Here is a 21,582-nt window from a genome sequence, read left to right as displayed (position 1 = left end):
GGCTGATCCATGGTTATGGGCCAATGGTTAACTCTTACTAGATTGAGGAACACTCTTGTCAGAAGCAAACTTCAGGCCCCAGAAGTACAAAAACGGAGTCCAGAAAGCTCAAAAGAAAAACTGGTAAATTAGGCAGGTTAGTGAATATTGAATTTAAGACTATATATTTAACAAAAAGATGGATACAAATATATAGCTATTCCATGGCTATAATAACTGAATAAACTTGAAAAATAATTAGAATTCGCTATTGCACTTATAGAGAGTTTTGTTTTGTTTTGTTTTGCCTATGAGTCTTTTCAGTGCTAAGGAATAAATGGACGAAAAAGTCCAATGAGGAACAGGTGCATTAAACTAAAGATAAATTTCCTCTAAGCCATTATATGAAAAGTGTGTATACTTCCTCCATAAAAGCTCTCAGATTTAAAATACAACAGAAAATGATAACAATGAAAATGACAAATCTCCAGCTTCTTCTCATGCTCATCCCAGGATGCTTTTGGTGCCCGTTCTTCTCATCTCCTCACTTTCTTTCTCCCATTGTCTGGTTTTGGCAGCTCCATTTCTTCCGTTCCTCTCTGGGTCTTCATTCAGATTGGCTCCAGGAAATGAAAGGAAAGAAACGGTCTCGTAGTATGTCTCCTTCACCCCTGCCACGTTTCATATCCCTTCTCACTGGGAAACTATTATGCAGCAAAAGCAGAGGAGACTCACCAACGTTGTGATGCCGGGAATGCTTTGCCTTGTGAATGAAGTAAAAGGAGAGGGAATATAGATAGCTTAATACCCAGAACAATTTCAAGGGTAAACAACGGCTATAATCATCCTTAGTCCAAGTTCTTTTGTCTGGACTTCCTCAGAAATGATTTTCTTTTCTTCTTAATTCTAAATGACCAACAATCTAGAATAAAAAGATTGAAAAAAAATCATTTTCATCTTAATAATACATGGGAAAATATTACTGGCCCCAAGTTTGTAAATAATGGCTTCATTTAGATATACTCTGGCTGCTTATATTTCTAAATAATCATCATTATGTGCTTATATTTATTGAAGTAGATTATCAAAATGCATAACATAGTCTTTCCATTAACTCTTTCACATTATGAGTTGCTATTTAGTAAATTACTGTTGCCCGTCACTAAAACGAAGGAAGCCAGTGGCCTGAATGATTTTCCAAAGTGCCTATTAATAAACACCCAAGGCATATATTAAAATACTGGAATGCAAAGGTCTTTGGGAAGTAGATAAGCATGTGAACTAGGGTTTTTAAAAATGTGCATTAACGCTTTCATGACCATAGTGTATTGTCCAAAAAATTACTCTGCCTAGGTTTGCTTATCACTCTGATTTTCACTACCTTTCGATTTGTGGCAATTTTGCAGTGACTTTGACTGAACCAAGGCTATTTTCATTTCATTGTTTTCTGGGGAAATACTAAATGATTATTTTTAAATCAAGGATTTTCTGGTCACATTACTCCCTTTTTCACTTCATTATGTTAGAAGCACTTGAAGACAGAAAGAACCTATACCAAACATAGGTGTAAGGTTTTACCTTTCAAAATTCTTGAGGTATTAATGAACCTAATTGTTGAAAAGCATAATCTATTTAGTGCAGTGGCTATCATTCTTCCTTTCTTCCTTCCTTCCTTCCTTCTTTTCTTTTTAATTTTTATTTTATTTTGCAGTATAGTTGATTAACAATGTTGTGTTAGTTTCAGATGTACAGCAAAGTGATTCTGTTATACATATATATGTTTCTATTCTTTTTTGAATTCTTTTCCCATTTAGCTTATTACAGAGTATTGAGCAGAGTTCCCTGTGCTATACAGTAGGTCCTTGTTGGTTATCTATTTTAAACATAGCAGTGTGTACATGTCAATCACAAACTCTCAATCTATCCCTTCTTAGATGTTGATAAATCTAAGATTTAATATTTTTAGTTTTTTAAGTTAGACATTTTATGTAGAGATAATTGAAGATTCACAAGCAGTTATAAGAAATAATACAGAGAGAACCGTTACCCCATTTCCCCCAATGATAACATTGTGCAAAACTATAGCACAATATCACAACCAGAATACGGACATCAACACAATCAAGATGCAGAACAAATGAACTTACTTACAAAACAGAATAGAGTCACAGATGTAGAAAACTAACTTACGGTTACCTAGGGGGAAAGGGGGGGAGGAATAAATTGGGAGATTGGGGTATATATATATATATATATATTAGAGAGAGAGAAATATACAAGTAAACCACAGGAATCAAAGAAAGTGGGTGGAATCAGTCTGATTTCAAGACTCACTATTTAACTACAATAATATGTATTTTTTCTAGGTTTTAAATTATATTTACATAACTTATACTCTACTGATGTCATCATTTTACCAGTTCAAGTGAACTATAGAAACTTTACCTCTTTTTACCCTGCTCTGTTTATGATATAATTGTATTTATATTTCCTGTACATACATTTAGAACATCAGGTAATATGACAATTTTTGCTTCAACCATCAAACATGATTTTAAAATCTCAAGAGAAGAAGGAAACCAAATTGAGTTTACCCATATTTTTGCTTATCATGTTCTTACTTCTTCCCTGAATTTCCAGATTTCCTTCTTTAATCATTTCCTTTCTGTTTAGAGAACTTCCTTTAGGCATTCTTTTAGAGTAGAACTGCTGGCAATAAATTCTCTCAGTTTCCCTTCATCTGAGAATGTCTTGATTTCTCATTTATTGCTAAAGGTTTTTTCACTCAGCATATGATTCTAGCTTGAGTTTTTATTTTATTATTATTATTTTTAGCACTTGAAATATACTATACCATTATATTCTGGTCTCCGTGGTTTCTGATGAGTAATGCAGTCATTCAAACTCTTTTCCCCCCTATTTGTAAAGGTGCTCTTTTTTCTCTAGCTGTTTTCAATGTTTTTCCCTTGCTTTTAGTTCTCAGAAGCACAAGCACGATATGTCTTGCCATGAATATATTTGGGTTTATCCCATTTAAGTTTTCTTCAGTTTCTTGAATCTGTAGGTTTATATCTCTTACCAAATTTGGGATTTTTCAGCCATTATTTCTTTGAGTACTTTTTGTCCCAGTCTGATTCTTCTCTCCTTATGAGGCTCTGATGGTATGAATGTTTACCTCTTGTTATAATCCTTAAATTTCTGGGGCTCTGTTTATTATTTTTTTCTGCTCTGTTTTCTTAGACTGAGTAATTTGTACTATTCTATCTTCCATTTCATTGATTCTTTCCTCTGTCCTCTACATTCTGTTCCTGGCTCATCCACTGGTCTTTTTATTTTGGTGTTATTATATTCTTCAGCTCTAAAATATCTATTTGTGTTTTTTTAATGCCATCTACTTCTTCGCTGAAGTTTGCTATATCTTTGCTGAGTCTATTTTTTCATTTGTTTCGAGCATATTCTTCATTCTTCACTGAAACATTTTTATCAGAGCTGCTCTAAAATCATGATGAGCTCATTCTAAGATGTCTGGCATCTCAGTGCTGGCATCCGTTCATTGCCTCTTTGCATGCACTTTGAGATCTTCCTGGTTCTTACTTCGGCAAATAAATTTCTATTGAAAATTGGACCTTTGTGTATCATGAAATGAGACTCTGGATCTTATTTAAACTTTCTGTTTTAGCTGGTCTTCTATGATCCTGTTCTGGCAGGGGAAGAGGGTGCCACCTCATTACTGCCATGTGGCCTCTGTAGACCCCCTAGGTAGGGAGCTCATTACTGTTGGACATGAGTGGGATTTCCAGCTCCCCACATGGTTTCCACTGATAGCTTATTACTGCTTTGTGGTGGTGAAGGTGTTGAGTCTCCACTGAGGCTTCTTCTGATACCACCCCAGTGTTGGGAGGGATGGCCATCTCATTCATGCTGGGTGGAGTGAAACTTCAGGGTTCCCCTTTTCTCTTCAGTGACATGGGAGGGGATGCGGGGGTATCATTACCAGATAGACCAAAGTCCCAGCTCCCTATTTGGTCCTTTCTGATACTATCCAGGCAGAAGTTTGGAGCACCTCCGTATAGTCTCATGAGCATGGAAGTCTAGGATCCCCACTTAGCCTTAGTTGGCATGGATGGGGGGTGGATTCATTTTTTGTTTTCTTTCTGTAGTATTTCTTTCTGTAGTATTTGTTTTCTTTCTGTAGCTACAGTAGAGTGTTACTGTCTAAAAGGTTTCTTTCTTGGTTGGCTGTCCCTTTCCTGGTTCTTTGGGTAGAGAAAGCAGGTTTTTCTTGAAACTTTTTTGTGTGTCTGTACCTGTTGGATTTCTGGGTTGTCAGCTTCTTCAGTTTCTAGTCTGAGGCAAGAAGGAAATCCAGAGAACTTGCTCCTGTGTCATTCCTCGGGTCCCGAAGACACTGTCTGGTCTTCTGTTATCTCTCCATCTTTCAGATACTTCTTACATTTGTTTTATATATAATGTCCATTGTATAATGTTCATTGCACTTAGTGGAAGGAATAGAGAAAATTGTGCACATTTCATCTTCCCGGAAGTGGAAGTCTCCAGATTTTTACTTTTTAAAGATGGCTCTTCTGGTAGAAATTTTTGAAATTTCTTTCCAAGTCTTATACAAAAGTCAAGTTTAGAATGAGACAGAAAACTGGAATTATTTGAAGAAAAAATGATTTGAGCTCCGTAAGTTGGGTTCCTTAATATTCTTGCAATGAAGCAAGAGTAAAAGGTGCTGAATTTAGGCATAACATGGTCCTGGATCTTGGCCTTTTTAATGGCTAATACAGGACAAGAACAAGAACTCTATCAAGTTTTCAAATCAGCCAAAAATGTGACACTAGCTACTATTACTCTCCTCACCTTGTACTTAAAAGGACACATTCTCCTTGATGCAGAAACATAAAGTAATTTCTCGCTATTTGATCAATGAAATTGTCCACATTGACAATGGCAGTCTCTTTCATGAAAATTACATTCACCAACCACTGAAGGAATGCATTGACTACCTATTTTGTGTCTTGCACAGTAGGCGCTAGGCAGGGATGGTTCCATAATTTGTGAGTGCAAGTGAGAAATAAAACTGTGGAGCTGCTTATTCAAAAAGCAGGAAAAAAATGTCATTCAAGGTACTAATATAGACAATTCTTTTCTTCCACTCTCTTTCTTGATTTGTCCTGGCATATTTTATTTGCTATTCGATGTTGTGCTCCCTCAGGCAATGGGCTACTCCACCTCCTGGGCTACTTCTCTTCCCACAGGCTCACTGTCACAGCCCACAATGGACAGGCCACTCCAAGGGATTTTTTTTTTTTAAACAGTTTAGAAGAGGAAGTTTATTTATGGATGTGCAGAAAACATGGTGAGGGCCCTTGGACTGGCCAGCAAAGGGGCAGTGGGTGGGGATTGAAAACAGATGCCCCAAGTCAGTCCTAGGGAGGAAGGGCTCAGGAACCTGGTGTGTGTGTGTTTGTGTATGTTGGCGGTGGAGGGACAGTGCTGGTGTTGACCCCAACCCAGTAAAGAGAAAGCATGGTGCCTGATTCCCCAAGTGGCAGCAAGCCAAGAATCCTCAGGTTAGAAGAAAACAGGGAGGAATCCGAAGGTAGTGTGTGTGTGAGCCCAAGGGAGCCCCAAAGACACAGTGGCAGTGAGGACTGCTCAGGCCTTGGCCTCCAGCAAATTCCATCACTGCTTTTGGCCTGGCACCATTTTGGCTGCTCTGAGAGCAGCTTGCCCAGGCCCAGCACGCTGGGCCACAAGCCCTTGACCTTGACTGCTTCTGTTCCTGGGCCCAGCTGTCCCCTCCTCACCAAGCCCTCTCAGCACAGCCACTGGCTCATTCTGTTCTCTGCGTACAGCCTGCCAGGCCTGGCCCCGCAGCTGTAGCTCTGCCACCTGCCTGTTCTTGGCCTTCTGTTTCTGCACATAGCGCCACAGGGTGTCCCATTTCTGCAGGAAGCAGAGCAGCTTGATGCTAGGCAGGTCTTTCTCCAGGATCCCACTAGGGTGCCAGGCTGACTTCTTGTGGTCTTTGCCAGCGTTCACAATTGTATCCAAGGCATCAAGACAGCTTCCAGCTTCCCCTCAGCTTTTGTACCAGGCCACGCTTGGTATGTCTTCAGGTGTGCGTGCGAGGTTTGGTAGTCACCTGTGAATGGGCCTTGGGTCTCCCAGCATCAGACTGGGACAGCTGCCACCATGCCCCATCCTAAGACACGGGAAGCCATACATCTCACCCCAGCTCTCCGTGCACACAGATGCCCACCAGGGTTGGAGGGCAGCAAAGACTGTTGGGAAGGGGCATCAAGGGAGAGATTAAATAGCCCCCAGGGTGCAGGGGTGGGTAGGGGAGAACCCACGCCAGGGAGGGTGGTAGCGGGCGTGGTCATCTGAGCTGAGCCCAGATCTATGGCACGTGCTCCACTGCCCCAGAGGACTTCACTTACAAGGCACAAATAAATTCAAAGATAAAATTGTTAAGAATTTTAAGATGGCAACCACAAAGCATTAAAGCCTAAGCATGGGACCCTTCTCAGCCCAGTGCCCTGTGTGACGGCACTAGTCTCATGCCGTGAAGCTGGCCCCGGCACTAGGGACACAGTGGTGTAATGCCTTGAAATTCTTTTTAAGACTTCCAAAGATACTGGTTGAAAACGTAAAACTTTAGTCTTTTAAGCATATATGTTGTGTGTCTTGTTAACACACACTTCAGGAATTTGACTGTTTTCTAACTAAATTGTCGCATTGTTTTGACATTTGGAAGACATTAACACTTTCAAGTGGCTTTGATGAGAAGGGGCTGTTGACTTTCTTTACTCCATCAAATCTTGGTATTATGGTAAAGACATTTATTTTACACTCATAAATTTCTTAGTGATCCCATTATTATTCTGTAATTATTCCTTCAAGGCAGAAACTAAGTTCCATGACTCAATAGGGACTATTTTGTTTCATCAAGAACAAAGAAGCTGCAATGTATTTACTGTCTGGTGAAACTGAAAATCCTCAAATGACTCTCATCAACATCCCCATTCCTTTTTTCCCCCCACTTTATTTAAATAGGTGTGTTTTGTTTTGTTTTGTTTTTTACCTTCTGTAATACTCAGCATCAATTCTTTGGGCAGAATCAGTATGTCTACCTATGCGGCTGTCTAATAGAATTGTATAAATTGGATTGACTTCAAATTTCTTTCTTATTTTCTTGCAAAAGTTTTTCTTTTAATGTTCAGATAAAATAATAAAGATTAAAAAGTAGGTTGTATAGTTGATTTGGGGATTTGGGCATAAATTCTAATAATAGTGTTACTAGTGTCAATGGTAACATAATATTTTTTTATTGAAGGTTGCTTCTGTGTCAAACAATATTTTACAGGATTTATGTATCCTTAACACATTTAATGTGTACATTTATTCTTTCAATGTTGCAGGGTAGGTATTATTGCTTCTAACTGACAGATGGGGGAACTGAGGCACAACAGTGTTAATTTGCCCTAAGAAAGTAAAAAAGGTTCAGTTTCTTTAACACTTAAGTTCTTTCCACTCTGCTCTGTAGTCTCCAAAAATTGTCTTCTCTTGCAAAGAAAGAAATATCCTTATTGTTATGCATTTGTTAAAAAATCTTGTTTTAAAGATAGATGAGATGATTCTCATGGATGACTGTAATCTAAGGTTCATTATTTGTTGTGTTGTTTGGTGTATTTGTTTGTTTATAGTTTGTACATTTAGCCATTACAATATATAAAAACACTTCATATCAAGAAAAAAGTTAAAGGACTATTTAAAAGAACTGGCTTAATATATTCACCCTCTTGTTTGAAAAATAATGATATTTGACCATAACTTGCTTGGAAAATAGACATATCCATCTTGGAACTCATGCATGGAGAGTTACTTGCTGAGGACAAAAGGGTTCTATAATAAATGGATCCTCTAAAGATGTCGTTTGGAACAGTCCCCAAAGACAGAGTAGCAAAGAGGCTATAGGGTAGGTGATTTTTAACAGTTACATGCAAAGTTAATTTGGGATTTGCTTATTGTTCTCTCTCTTTGTTCCAGTGCTTCTATCAATTCTAACCAATTCTACTTTTATGTGGAACTTATCTGGAATGTTAGCTTGAATCTCTAGAAATAAGAGAACTAGGATTGACACATGGTGTCATTTTCCCCGAGAGAGTAGAACGTATTTAAGAGGTTCACTTACCTATGTGTTTGGTACTATCTAACCTCATAGTTCTTCAATATTTGGAAAATGTTTTGAACCAAATACGGTATATTTGACAGAGTTTACTTATGTTGTTTCCTTCTCTTACAAAGGTATGATTTACATGATTTGAAGCATAAGGAAGATAATAATAAAAATCTGATAATTTTTAATATTACCTATGCTTTCAGTATTGAGCAGCAATTTAGTCTAGGGTTAAGAGTGCAGGCTCTGAAATCAGCTTGCCTCATTTTCATCCCAGTTCTGTCTCACTAGTTGTGAAACCTTGAGAAAGTCACTTAAATCCCTTAGGTCTCAGTGTCCTTCATCATTACCATACGCAGTGTTAACAACCGTGCCTGCCTGGTAAACTTTATTAAGCATAAACTATGAATATTGTTTGAGTTCATATTTTTGTTAAAGCTGCAAACAGCTTCCTAGAGCATATAGTCTTATAGTTAACCTTTAATATAGACCAACTAGGAAGGTAGGGTTCCAAGTGTTTTCATGACCTGAGTCTCAGTGTCTGCCAGCAGATACTTTAGGACTAAATTATATTTAAAATAGATAACCAACAAGGACCTACTGTATAGCACAAGGAATGCTGCTCAATATTCTGTAACAACCTAAATGGGAAAAGAATTTGAAAAAGAATAGATACATGTATAACTGAATCATTTTGCTGTACACCTGAAAGTAATACAACATTGCTAATAAACTATGCTTCAATATAAAATAAAAATTTTTTTTAAATTAGTTCAGAAAAAAAAAATTATATTGCCTAATTCTTAGACAAGATCTTTTGCTTTTACTCAACACATGTGGATAATGAATGTTTTTCCACTTATCTGAATACAAGGTTCTCAGTAATTTTAGGTCCTTCTTGAGTTGTCTATACTTTCATGTGTAATTATTTAAACCCTCTCTATAAAGTATCCTTCTTCCCTAAATTGTTCTGGCTGCTTCATTCTCATCCTTCAGGACTCAGCTTACTCTGTGACACCATACTTGCAAAGCCTTCCTTGAATAAAGTCTCAGTTCCTACCTGTTTCAAGATTTGGTTATACCTCCTTCCAATTGCTTCCTTAAAACCCTGTGTTTAGCCAAATTATCCTACTAGATTACTTGCTGAATGCCTTATATTCCTCACTAAATAGATTATTAGGACAGGAACTTCTGCATTAGAGTATCTTTCATTTAAAAGAGATACTATTTGATGGGCTAGGAGTTGAGGACCAGCACAGGCTATTGGTCTCCCACCCTTGATCACACCTTCTCTAATTCCTACCCCACTTCTCTTCTTCCCTCTCAGTCCTCACTTTTTCTACTTGCTCACACAGAACAGTTAGGTCACTGCACACACAGGCAGAAAAATATACTTTTTCTTAATTTTCCTATATTTGGGCCAAATCCTTAACTTATAGCAGAGCAAACTCCAGGACCACTTGGTTGGTGCATAATTTATCTAATGCTTCTTTTGCTGATGATCAAAGTGTTTCCACACTATAACTTCCCCAGAGTATTTTCCATGAAAGATTATGAGGCATTTTGTGAAACAAAAATAGTACCGTAGAAAACTAATGACATGTCTATAAATAAAAAGGATTTTGTGTTTAGATAGGGTCAGGAAATGCTGCCTGGTATTGTCCCTTCCTAGACCTCATGACGTGCTATAACGATCTGTGGTTAACAAAAAACAAGCGAAATCACTTATATTACGTTATGTTTAATCAGATTTACCTCTAATTATTTGACCATGAATTCTTAGCTGCAGTGTCTCGTGGTTCTTGCAATCTTTGGTTCACACTTGGGAAATCCCATTCTTTCCTGAAGCCCCAGCTGAAATATGTCAGCAACTGCTGTTCTCCACACAGAAGATAATCTGCACTGATCCTCCAACATGTAGGGTGTTTTTAGGTTCTCCTTTGTTAATTTGTCCTCTAATTCCCAATGACTTGGAACATCATTTTGACTGATCCTTAACACAATTTTTAAGGAGTATTCTTTATGCAAGTGACACTAAAGAAATATATGATACCGTAAAGCATAGCAATTATTAAGAATATTACAGTGGATATTTCTGAAGCTTGGCCTACCTTCTGGTGAGCTTCTTATTTATTTTTTTAAATGAACTAATTAATTACACTTCATTTGAATGTTAACAGAGTTTGTAGTCAATTTTTATTATTAATTTTCCTGTGTTTAATAATTCTTAATATGTTCTTTACACGTAGCCGGAACTACTGGGGAGACATACTCCAGGTCATGTAGCCCTTGGACATTTGATTGTGGTAGTCACAGAACAGTATATTTTTCACAATGTGTTTGTAGTGTAGGGCACTTTAATATATTTGTAATTTTTCTTTTGTATTTTTATTAAACTCTCTACTTGTTTTCCTATTCTTCTCTGACTGACAGATGGGCTTATTTCTCCTGTTTCTTTTGCTAATATCTGTAATTCAATAGTCAGAGAAACTAGACATTAGTTTGTACCACATTTTCAAAGGAAAATGTTTTCTTCTAGCTGCAATTTATTTCTGAGCTAAAAGAAAACATAATGCTTTTTAGGTGACTTATTTACAAGGGGAAAAATAAGAACCCAAGTTTCCAAGATAAAAATGATTATGGTATTTTCCTAATAATCACAGGAGCCCAGATCAACACGAGGTTACTTCCACATCCGTCTGATTGCAGTCATTATTCCCATATTCAAAGGCAGGTCAATTCACTCAAATAGAGAGTTTATCCAATTGTATTTTTCTTAGCTTGCTGCTGATTTGACAGATGCTTATGTTTTATGAAGACATCACAGAATTGCAAAATTAAAATTTGCTGGTGGTCATTGTATAAAGAATTAAGTACGCGATGTAATATCAATGCCTTCAGGGAAAACTATCTTTCTGTGCAGTCCCCAGTCCAATAAGCCTCCAATCCAGAGAGGCTATCTTGAATCTGGAGCCTATCGTGTCCTGAACACTTTGATTAAATCTCACCAAGCCAGATCTTTATCTTTCTGTAATACATGTGTCCTCTGTATGTATTTGCTGACGCTCCAAAGGCTCTGGCTGGCTTGGTACTTTCCTGGGTAGAGTGAGCTCTTTCCTGATTGGCTCGCCATGAGCCTGATTCACTCATTCTGGTTCTCCCTCCCAGAAAATATGGGGTTGCCATATCTTCTCATCTTTACTCTTAGAGAAGCACAGTATTGCCCTCAGACCTGAGGAAGGAAATTAGATGGACCAAAGTCATATACATCTACAGGAAGGCACAGGGAAGTCAAAGGCTTATTTAATCAACACAACAGTTACTGATGGTACCATGGACAGAACATGCTATTGGTCTATCCTAAATTCTGGGCTTGAGATGTAAATGTTCCATCTCATGAATGAACTCTTTGTTTCTTGGTTCCACTGCTCCTCATTCCCAGTCCTCTAAAGAAAATCTGCTTGGACGTTCAAAATATATTTTCTCGCCAGGGATAACCTCTCTTATGATTCACATTTTTTTCCTCTTCTTCAGGTGCTATCCCAAATTTCCTTCCCCCTTAAAACCTTCCTAGTTGGACTATGCCAATATCTGATTGCTACTTTTCTTCTCAGGTGGCTTTTTATACATTAATTTACTTATGCTACAATTTTGTTGTGAGTTTTATATTTTCATTTCCCCACCCAAACTCCCCCTCTCATCAGGTTATAAAATCTCACAGATCATACCTTCCATTTTCCTTGAAATTCTTTAAGGTACTGCATAGGTCCTGGGCTCTGTTTTCTTTTTTTTTTTTTTTTTCCCTCTCTTTCTTGGCTGCATTGAAAGAACAGAATGAAAATATTTTCCTTCCAGGGAGGCTTTGGGAAAAAGAATGAGTTTTTCAGTGGCTAATGATTTGTACTCTGTGCTTAATGGTCCGTCCAAGTGTATTAAGTAATAACAGAAGGAAAAGAGGGTTCTAAAGGAAGGTAGAAGGGGATACACCAGGGTGAGGAAAGAATTTCCCTGAGACTACAGGGAGGATGTCAGAAAGTGGAGGAGGGAAGGATAAGGTTTATAGAAGGGGAGCCTGGGAGACTCAAGGCAAGTGGGAGCGAGGGACCAACCAGGGAAAGCTCAGGAACAGCTGAGGGGCTGGATCTGGTAAAGGACCCAAGGAGAGGCCTTGTTCCAGGGCCCAGAAGGCACCAGAGCTGAACTAGAGCTCACAGGCCAGTTCTCATGCTGGCCCCCACTGGAGCTGGCATCTCTCCTTTCTTCTGCTCAGGAACTAGCCATGTGGCACTTTTGGTGCCTGGCAAGTTTGCCTTGCATCACTCAGCACCTCGCCAGCTCTCCTCCTCTCTGTGCCGGCCACCCAGTTGGGCCACTGACATCCTCCTGTATAAGACAGGGTTCTGGCATAGGACAGCTATATGCCATCTCTGAAGTTTTTATCTTCAGCACAGATTTCTCTTCTGATTTTAATTTCCCATTTGCGTATCTATTCAAGTATCACGGACATTACAAATTTAATACATCCCAAAGTCAACCCCTGATCTTTCTCATCTTAGTAAATGATATCTCTATTCATCCAGTTGCTTTTGCCATAAACCCAGAAGTCATTCTCAAATTATGTAATTTAAAGAGGGTTTCATGAACACCTATTTATAAAGGTGAAGGTGGCGTTTAGAGAAACCAGCAAGTAATATTGCAGTATCTCTGAAATAGTGACAATGAGAACCCAGAATCCATTCCTAGGTCTGAAGGGGCAACAGAAAAGAGCGGTTCCTAAAATCTGAGGCAGGGAGGGCTGTGTGCAAAGGACGTGACAGGATCTGTGTCTCCCAGTCAATGGATGTGGGTGGCCGTCAGCACAGCGTCGGGGTGCAGGCTGGAAACGACAGCTCTGAGTCACTGCACTCGGCACCTCAGAACTCCTGTACTTTTTCTGAATCCATAAAGAAAAGAAAGAAAGAAAACAAAATCTGTTCATGATGTTGAGATGATCCTGGAGGTGAGCTTCCTAGGATACAGGGCAGAGCAGAGAGGGGGGAAGAGTAAATCAGGACAGACGAGGAGAAGAAACAAAGCACAATCAGAGACAATTTTTTGACTCGCATCTGACTATCATGTCAGTAACCTCCTCATGGTTCTCTAGCATGTCCTTGAAATCAAATCAAATCAAACCAACCAACCAACAAACAAAAAGGCTGGCAGTGGGGTGTTAGGGCTAAGCGAAAGTCGGGGAAGAGACCAGCCCGAGACGCCTGGGCTGGGACGGTGAGGGGTTAATGCTTTTTCATCCCCTTTGTCCATGCTCTTTGCCTGCACACGGGGCCGAGTGAGGGAGGTCCTGTTAAGCGTTGGTTGACAGCCTCCAACTCTCCCCCCTCGAAGCTGACGTTCATTCTTTCTGGCTTGTGCACTTCAGGGGGAGCGTGGAGCAGCTCTGGAAGACCGGCTCTGCTGTGCTCACTCATTCAGTGACGTATAATCAAATGTTTTACTTTGATTCCATTATCTTTTCATCAGAATGCTTTGAAAACTATGATTGATACCACCAAGTTGATTCAGCTGAGGACAAACCATCTTCAAAGCAGAGTTGTCTCTCCCTCCCTGATCTGGGTCAATAGCTTTACCATATTACATTCATAAATTGAATTACTTCTGACTGACCGACTTTTCTTGAGAACAAAAGTTATTCTCTTTTTTACATAATCAATCATGGAATAAAGTAGGTAAGACAGGTCAATTGCCACAGATCGATTACTCTATAAAACAACAAAGGAAGGTCAGAAAGAAGAGGGTGAGGACTTTCTAAATTGCCAAAATAGAAATCTTGCAAAGAAAATCTTAAACCACTTTTCCTTCGGCTCCCAGAAAACTGCATTCTCCTCCTTTTCTAAGTTATGGTAGGGGTTTTAAACCTTATCTACAACTACTTGGACAATCTTCTCTTCAACAGACACATCTAAATACCCTCTCTTTAAATACGGGCCGGGCTTAGTGACTCACTTCTAATGCTAGAATGCGGCAAAAGTGAAACCAGCTACGTGACTTTTAAGTCCAGTCGTAAAAGGCTGGCTTTCTCTTTCTCAGGGCACATGCTTTTGGAGCCCTGAGCTGCGGTGGAAGAAGTCTGCCTACGCTGAAGTTGCCGCGCTGGAAAGACCACCCAGACATAGAGACAAGCCCGGGGAGCCTGAGCTCTTCCAGCCACCGGCTACTCGAGTACCACACCGGGGAGGAAGGAGCCTCTGAGATGATTCCAGCCTCATCACTCTCTGACTGCAGCCACGTGAGAGAACCCGATCAAGAAACATCTGTGCGCTTCCCTGCTGGCGCAGTGGTTGAGAGTCTGCCTGCCAATGCAGGGGACACGGGTTCGAGCCCTGGTCTGGGAAGATCCCACATGCCGCGGAGCAACTAAGCCCGCGCGTCACAACTACTGAGCCTGCGCGTCTGGAGCCCGTGCTCCCCAACAAGAGAGGCCGCGATAGTGAGAGGCCCGTGCACTGCGATTAAGAGTGGCCCCCACTTGCCACAACTAGAGAAAGCCCTCGCACAGAAACGAAGACCCAACACAGCCAAAAAATAAATAAATAAATAAATAAGTGAAATTCTTTAAAAAAAAAGAAACATCTGTGGAGTCCAGGCAACCCCCAGAACCATGAGACACAGTACTCGGAAATGATTGCTATTATTTTATTCCACTAATTTGGGGGTAGTTTGCTATATAGCCACAGTACCCACAGCACCGGTCTTTCCCTTCCTTAAACTCTGAATGGTGGACATCTTTTATCCAAGTCCTGGACGTTCTTCTCTTATCTATTATTCTCTTTCCCTCAGTAATTTCATTCTCCCCATGGCTTTAAATGGCATTTATATGTTTTGATGGTTAATTTTATGTGTCAACTTGACTGGGCAATGGGGTGCCCAGACATTTGGCCAAACATTGTTCTGGGTGTATCTGTGAGAGTGTTTCTGGATGAGATTAATGTTTCAATCAGTAGATTCAGTAGACCAAACAGTCCTCCCTCATGTAGGTGGGCCTCATTCAATCAACTGAAGACCTAAATAGAACAAAAAGGCTGGGTAAAAGGGAATTCCTCCTGCCCGAATGATTAAACTGGGACATTGGTCTTTTCTGACTCTCAGCCTTGGACTTAAACATTGACTCTTCTTGGGTCTTGAAACTGCCAGCTTTTGGACTAGAACTTACACCACTGGCTCTCCTGGATCTCCAGCTTGTCAACTGCGGGTCTTTGGCCTTCCCAGCCTCCATAATCACATGATCCAGTTCCTTATAATAAATCTCTTTCTGTCTCACTCTCTCTCTATATATTTCCTATTGGTTCTGTTTCTGTTGAGAACCCTAATATATGTGTCATCTCTGAAAATTTTATCTTCATCACAGATTCCTTTTCTGGGTTTCAACTGCACATCTGCATATCTACTGAAGTGTCATGGACATTCCAAAGCTAAAACATCCCCAAAATGACCCTGATCTTCCTCATCTTAGTAAACGGCAGGTCTATCCATCCAGTTGCTTAAGCCATCAACCCAGAAGTTATTCTATACAAATCCCTGTCCCTTATGTCCCCAAACTAATGTATCACCAAGTCCTAGCAATTCTTTTTCTACATAATGGCAAATATAAATTATTTTGGTCCTGACTGCTGCCACTCTTGTCCAAGCAACAGTTGTCTATCACGTAGGCTAACACAGTAGTTTTTCAATATTGTCTTTGCGTCTAATCTTGCCATCTCCACTGCTACCACTCTATAATATAGTCTTCATACAATAGCAGACTAATTTTCTTTTAAACATAAATTATACAACTGTATCCCCCTGTTTACGAACTTTCAATCAGGGCTAAAATTCCATATCCTCTCACTTGGTCTATGAGACCCTGCGAGATTTGATTCTGCTTTCCTCTTTAACTTCATCTTGACTTGCTCTCTCCCTTGCTCACTAGGTATAGTCACAATGGCTTTCTCTTTGTCCTTAAGAAATCCCACACCCTTTCTTTTTACCTGTGTTGTTCCTTCTGTGTGGAATATTATTCCTTCCTCCTCTGGCTACACGCTTATTCTTATCATCTCTTGTCTTAATTCACTCATATTCATCCTTCTGATTGCAGCTTAAATGTCACTTTCTCAAGTAGCATCTCTGACATCCATCTCCAATCTGATTTTAGCTTCTTACGTTAGTCCCTTTTAAAAAATTGCACTTACTTTTAATTATAGGTATTATCACAATTTGAGATCATATGCATACTTTTGTTTATTTGGTATACAACTTATTTCTGTCACTACTCTGTAACTGAGTTCTTCTACTCTGTCACTACTTATGACAACAGAGATCAAGTCTTATTTGTTCACCACTGAACACCCAGAAGTTAATAGTTTCCAGAGCACAGTAGGTGCTCAATACATATTTGTTAAATGAATAAAGTATGTTCTTTCAGTCAACATTTTTAGATACTTGGCACTTTTAAGAAAACTACTCTACTTTGTGACCATGTGATTATGTAACTAGACATCTCAGAGGGAGAACTCTCCACTAGAGGATAACATTTCAAGAACTTCATTCAGAGGCAAGCCACAGCACAAGTCCAGTCTTCAGAAAAGTCCTAAGACCTTAGATTACTTCCACTTAAGAAAGCTGTAAATTGGTCTCTCCACTTTGTTTTTTTATGCAGCAGATTTCTTATGATTTCTAAACTTCCCACTTTAAAGAGTCAACTGGAGCCAAGACCAAAAACAATTGCAGCATTATTAAAAGGGATGTTTTTCCTCAGTTTTACTGAGAAGCAAATAATTATCTTTTAAGAATAAAAATGGAATCTTACTTCTACTATTCCAAATATTTTTACCCCTGGCTTTAAAACCATCAAGAGCAACAAAGTAAAAACAAAACAAAAACAGTTTTTTGTCACTTACAGGTTGTGTTGTTCCCTTTTTGGATATCTCCATGGCCAGAGGATCAAGAATTCTGAAAGCCAAATAAAATAATAAAATAAATAAACATCTAAAATAGAACAGACAACAAGAAAAATCCTTCAAATCCTAGACAACGTGAAATGACCATTCTCTCTCTATAAAATATTATTACAATTCTGGCTTCTGATTTGCTGCAATCACAACACTAACAAAAATTCTATGGTGGGATGTGGGTAAAGAAATCATGTCTGTGATTACACACAGTGCAGGAAAATCCTTTGGTGAATACCTGTCACATGCATGAAGCTCTCTACTACTATTGCTGCATCCATAACAATTCAGAGTAAAATAGGTCAGATAAACATCACTCAATCACATTTTTCTTTCCTCCTGGGATCAGAAACATCCCAGCTTTCTCCTGCTGCCCTGAGCCTGATATCAGCATTATTTTTTTTAAACCTGCAAGATTGTGATTAAATATTTTCCCCCTCTGTCAATACTTTTAGTAAAAAATGAACTAAATAAATTAAATCAACAGATAAAAGAACATATGAATGAATTAGGCATTGGTCCCTCTCATCACTGACCCTTCTGTAAATGACAGATTAGCTGCTCATCTAAAATCTGTCAAGCAAATGCTTTGAAAATTGAGGTAAATTAAGAGAATTGTAAGACAGTCCTGTTCAGCAGAAGTAGATGACAGCATTATGTCCTGTAGCTGTATTTCTTGAACTAAAGTATACAGGCAACAGTCTTGAATTGTTGAGTGAGTATTTTTCAAAATTACTGTTTTTTTGTGAATATGTATTTGTTCATTGAACTAGGCTCTGTAATTCCTACTCCCTAATGCCTTTTCTTTTCGATAAATTTTTTTAAAAGTCCATACTTTATGTTTGTTTTTCCATATAGCCTTTCCAAAAATGTTATTGCAGGATTTAATAAGTTTTATGCTTTTAAAAAAGCGCACACATTTCTTGGAAAACACTGCTCTAGAAAAATTTCCATAAGCATAAGGCAGCCAAGAGATCACTCAGTCATTTATTTTTCCTCCCTCACAGACTTAGACTGGAGAATTGTCAAAAAAGCAGAGTTGACCATTTGTTAAAGGTGGCAAGACAGATTTTATTCAGACTACTGCAGTAGGAGAGAGAGACTCCACTATAAACTGGAGTGCTCAACTCCAATCTGTGCACAGCTGACTGGACATTTTAAAGGGAGGATGAGGGATGAGGGAGGAGGAACAAATGGAGGCTTGAGCAGGGTCACGGAAGTGGAAATTTGCAAAAATCAGGCAGGGGGCTGTGTTTCCAAGAACTGTTAGGCAAGGCAGGTATAGGATCAGGGTGTAACTCAAACCGTAAAGATTTTTGGCAGTTGTGAGCTTTCTCAGGCAGGAGCTTAAAACGGCTAGGTCATCCTAGGGATGTTAGAAGATGTGAGCTCTTAGTAACTATGCTAGTCAAGTCTCTGAGTGTGGCGGGTGGCAGGTGGCAGTGAGGTGTGTGGATGACATCGTTTGTGCTGAGACTCTGCAGTACTCATAGGCCAAGGCTGAGGCTTAGTCAAGAAGAAGGGTCAGTGGAGCCTGACTAAAGGTTGGCCAAGGAGATGGTCTTTGTTAGACTTCTCATTCTTTACTGTGGAATGCAGTGATCAGTCTGAATGACAAAATTAGTGATGCCAGCCACTCTCCTTCTGTAGGGTTTGTGATAGAATTGAGGTGAAGGAAGATAAATTAGTGGAGAAAGAGCAGAACAAAAAAAGATACTGAAGATGCTCACCAGGACCCCACAGCTGACTCCAGGAACTGTTATAACTTTCCTCTCAGCTTGGAGCAGTGAGACCATGAATCAACCCTTGAGATTTCCAGTTGGTTCTTTTATTATGACTCTTCTTAGTGTTGTAAGCAAGTAAGGATTTGGCTTTGTATTCACATTGATGATCTGAAATTTTAGGGGAAAAAAAAATACAGGAAAGAAAAGATAACTCACCATTTGTTACAATTCTCTGAAAGATATTGAGAAATGAGTAGTGGTCTCACTTCTTTCCTTGGCAGGAGGGTATGATTTTTCCTTCATCTACAAATATTTATATCCAACATATATAAGACATTGTTCTAGGAACTGGATGGAGGATGTAGATGTGTATATAAAAGAACAATGAAAGAGACAGACTTTCTCTAAAGAACTTCCAACCAAGGAGAGGGAGAGAGAGGCTTTATAGAACTAACTGTGGTATAGTTCAGAAAATGCTAAGTGCCTTCACAAAATAAAATGCACTGAAAGTATTGCCAGGAGTTGATATTTGCCTTTGGTTGGACAAATTTGCAACTACTTTTAGTGTGGGGTAAAAGAGTAGAATTTGGACTAGTGAGAAGAGGAAGAGCATTCCAGACTGGGGTAAGGATGTATAAAGGAACAAAGGAAGGGGGTGTATCATGAGGGTATGAGGAAAAGCAAATTATTTTGTGGCACTGAAGGATGAAGTGTATGAAAGGAAGTAGTAAGAAATAATGCTGCAACTACATACCACTGAATGCCATGGGACAGATAACATTTAACATATATGAAAAAGTGTACAGGTTCTTTGCATACAAGATCTTCTTTTATAACGGAGTTACATCCTGATAAACCCATGTACATTGAAAATATTTTAAGTCAAAAATGCATTTAATACACCAAACACCATAGCTTAGCCTAGCCTACCTTAAACGTGCTCAGAACACTTACATTAGGCTACAGTTGGGCAAAATCATCTAACACAAAGACTATTTTATAATAAAGTGTTGAATATCTCACATAATTTATTGAATGCTGTACTGAAAGTGAAAAACAGAATGGTCATCTGGGTCCAGGATGGTTGGAAGTGTAGCTGTTCTTTACCCTCCTGATTGCACAGCTGACTGGGAGCTGCGGCTCACTTGCACTGCCCAGCATCACGAGAGAGAGTATCATACTGCATTTCATTAGCCTGGGAAAAGATCAAAATTCAATATTCGAAGTACAATTTCTACTGAATGCCTACCCCTCTTAAACCATCATGTAGTCAAAAAATCATAAGTTGAACCATAGTAAGTCAAGGACTGTCTCTATGTCAGGACAACCTTATAGGGAGAGTTTTCTGGAGGTTATCAGAAATGATTGGGAAGAGAAAGAGTGTTGAGAAGAAATGTACACAATTTAAAATACAGTAGTCAGGGCAGTCTCAATAAGTAGTAGGTATTGGAGTCAAAACCTGAAGCAGGTGGGTAAGCAGGTGACGGAGATACCTGTGTGAAAAACTTTCCAGCAGAAGGAAAGGCAAGTGAAAGGAGCCTGAGGAGAGAGTGGGGTCAGCATATTAGAGGCTGGAAGGTGAGCAAGGGAGAAGGGTCAGATATTAAGTCAGGGAGCTAACAGTGATAGGCCTTGCAGGTTATTACAGGGACCTTGACTTTTGCTATTAGTGAGAATATTCTTGACCTGACTTAGATTTTGAGCGGATCACACTTCTTTCTGTATGAACTATATGCTAGTGGGAGGGAAAAGGCAAAAGCAGTGAGAAGACTGTTGGAATAAACCAGGCTGGAGCTGCAGGTGGCTGGGCCAGTGTAGTAGATCAAGCCAGGACCTTGGCTTCACTAACATCATGCTCCGAGTTACTTACCTGAGATGCAACCAATACAGAAGGCCAGATGCAAAGTGAACAATACAAGAAAAAGTGCATATCATTATTCATAAACAAAGGGTAAGTTTTAGTGGTGATAGAGTTTGTGGAGTTTGTGTGGGAGAATGCATAAGTGGAAAATCAAGGAGACAAGGCTAGGAAGATCTGTGACTCCTGTCCAGTTTTTATAAGAATGGCTCTAGGTACAACTGTATGGATAGTGAATGATAAGGGGAAGAAGATGAAGAAGAAGGAGAAGGAGAAGGAGAAGGAGGAGGAGGGGGAGGAGGAGGAGGTGGAGGAGGAGGAGGGGGAGGAGGAGGAGGGGGAGGAGGAGGGGGGGGAGGAGAGGAGGGGGAGGAGGAGGGGGAGGAGAGGAGGGGCAGGAGGGGAGGAGGGGAGGAGGGGAAGGGGGAGGAGAGAGAGGAGGGGGAGGAGGAGGAGGAGAAGGAGAAGGAGAAGAAGAAGGATGAGGAGGAGGAGAAGAAGGAGAAGATGAAAGAGAAGAAGAAGGGGAAGAAGAAGGGGAGGGGAAGGGGCAGGAGGAGGGAGAGAAGGAGAGAAAGAGAAGTAGAGGAGGAGAGGAGAAGGGGGGGAGGGGAGGATCAGAAAGACACTGCAATGTGTAGGGTGTCAGGACTGGGCAGAAGTGGGAAGTGGAAGATCAGAAGGCAGAGGGGACATCACCACATCGTTGCTTAGATAGATTTTACAGACTAGACAGAGAATTTGAGAAAACCAAACATTTTACATTATTGCTGGGGACAGAGGCAAGGGAGAGTGTTGATGAGGTAAAGACCCTGTATTGATATGCATACGACATTCAGTGTAATTCAAATA

General features: G+C 39.7%; 1 long non-coding RNA gene across 1 annotated transcript; it reads right to left on the bottom strand.

Moving 5' to 3' along the window:
* Positions 1 to 207: 207 nt before the first annotated feature.
* Positions 208 to 19,039, bottom strand: LOC118883708. The gene is made up of 3 exons (XR_005017081.1): positions 18,879 to 19,039; positions 17,098 to 17,149; positions 208 to 901 (listed from the first exon to the last, which is right to left on the bottom strand). It is a non-coding gene; the product is annotated as an uncharacterized LOC118883708 (long non-coding RNA).
* Between the last annotated feature and the right edge of the window lie 2,543 nt (positions 19,040 to 21,582).

The sequence above is a fragment of the Balaenoptera musculus genome, chromosome 17 (assembly GCF_009873245.2).
Source record: "Balaenoptera musculus isolate JJ_BM4_2016_0621 chromosome 17, mBalMus1.pri.v3, whole genome shotgun sequence".
NCBI classification, from domain to species: Eukaryota; Metazoa; Chordata; class Mammalia; order Artiodactyla; family Balaenopteridae; genus Balaenoptera; species Balaenoptera musculus.
The sequence above is the reverse complement of the archived record's forward strand: the minus strand, read 5'-3'. Positions and strand labels throughout refer to the sequence as shown.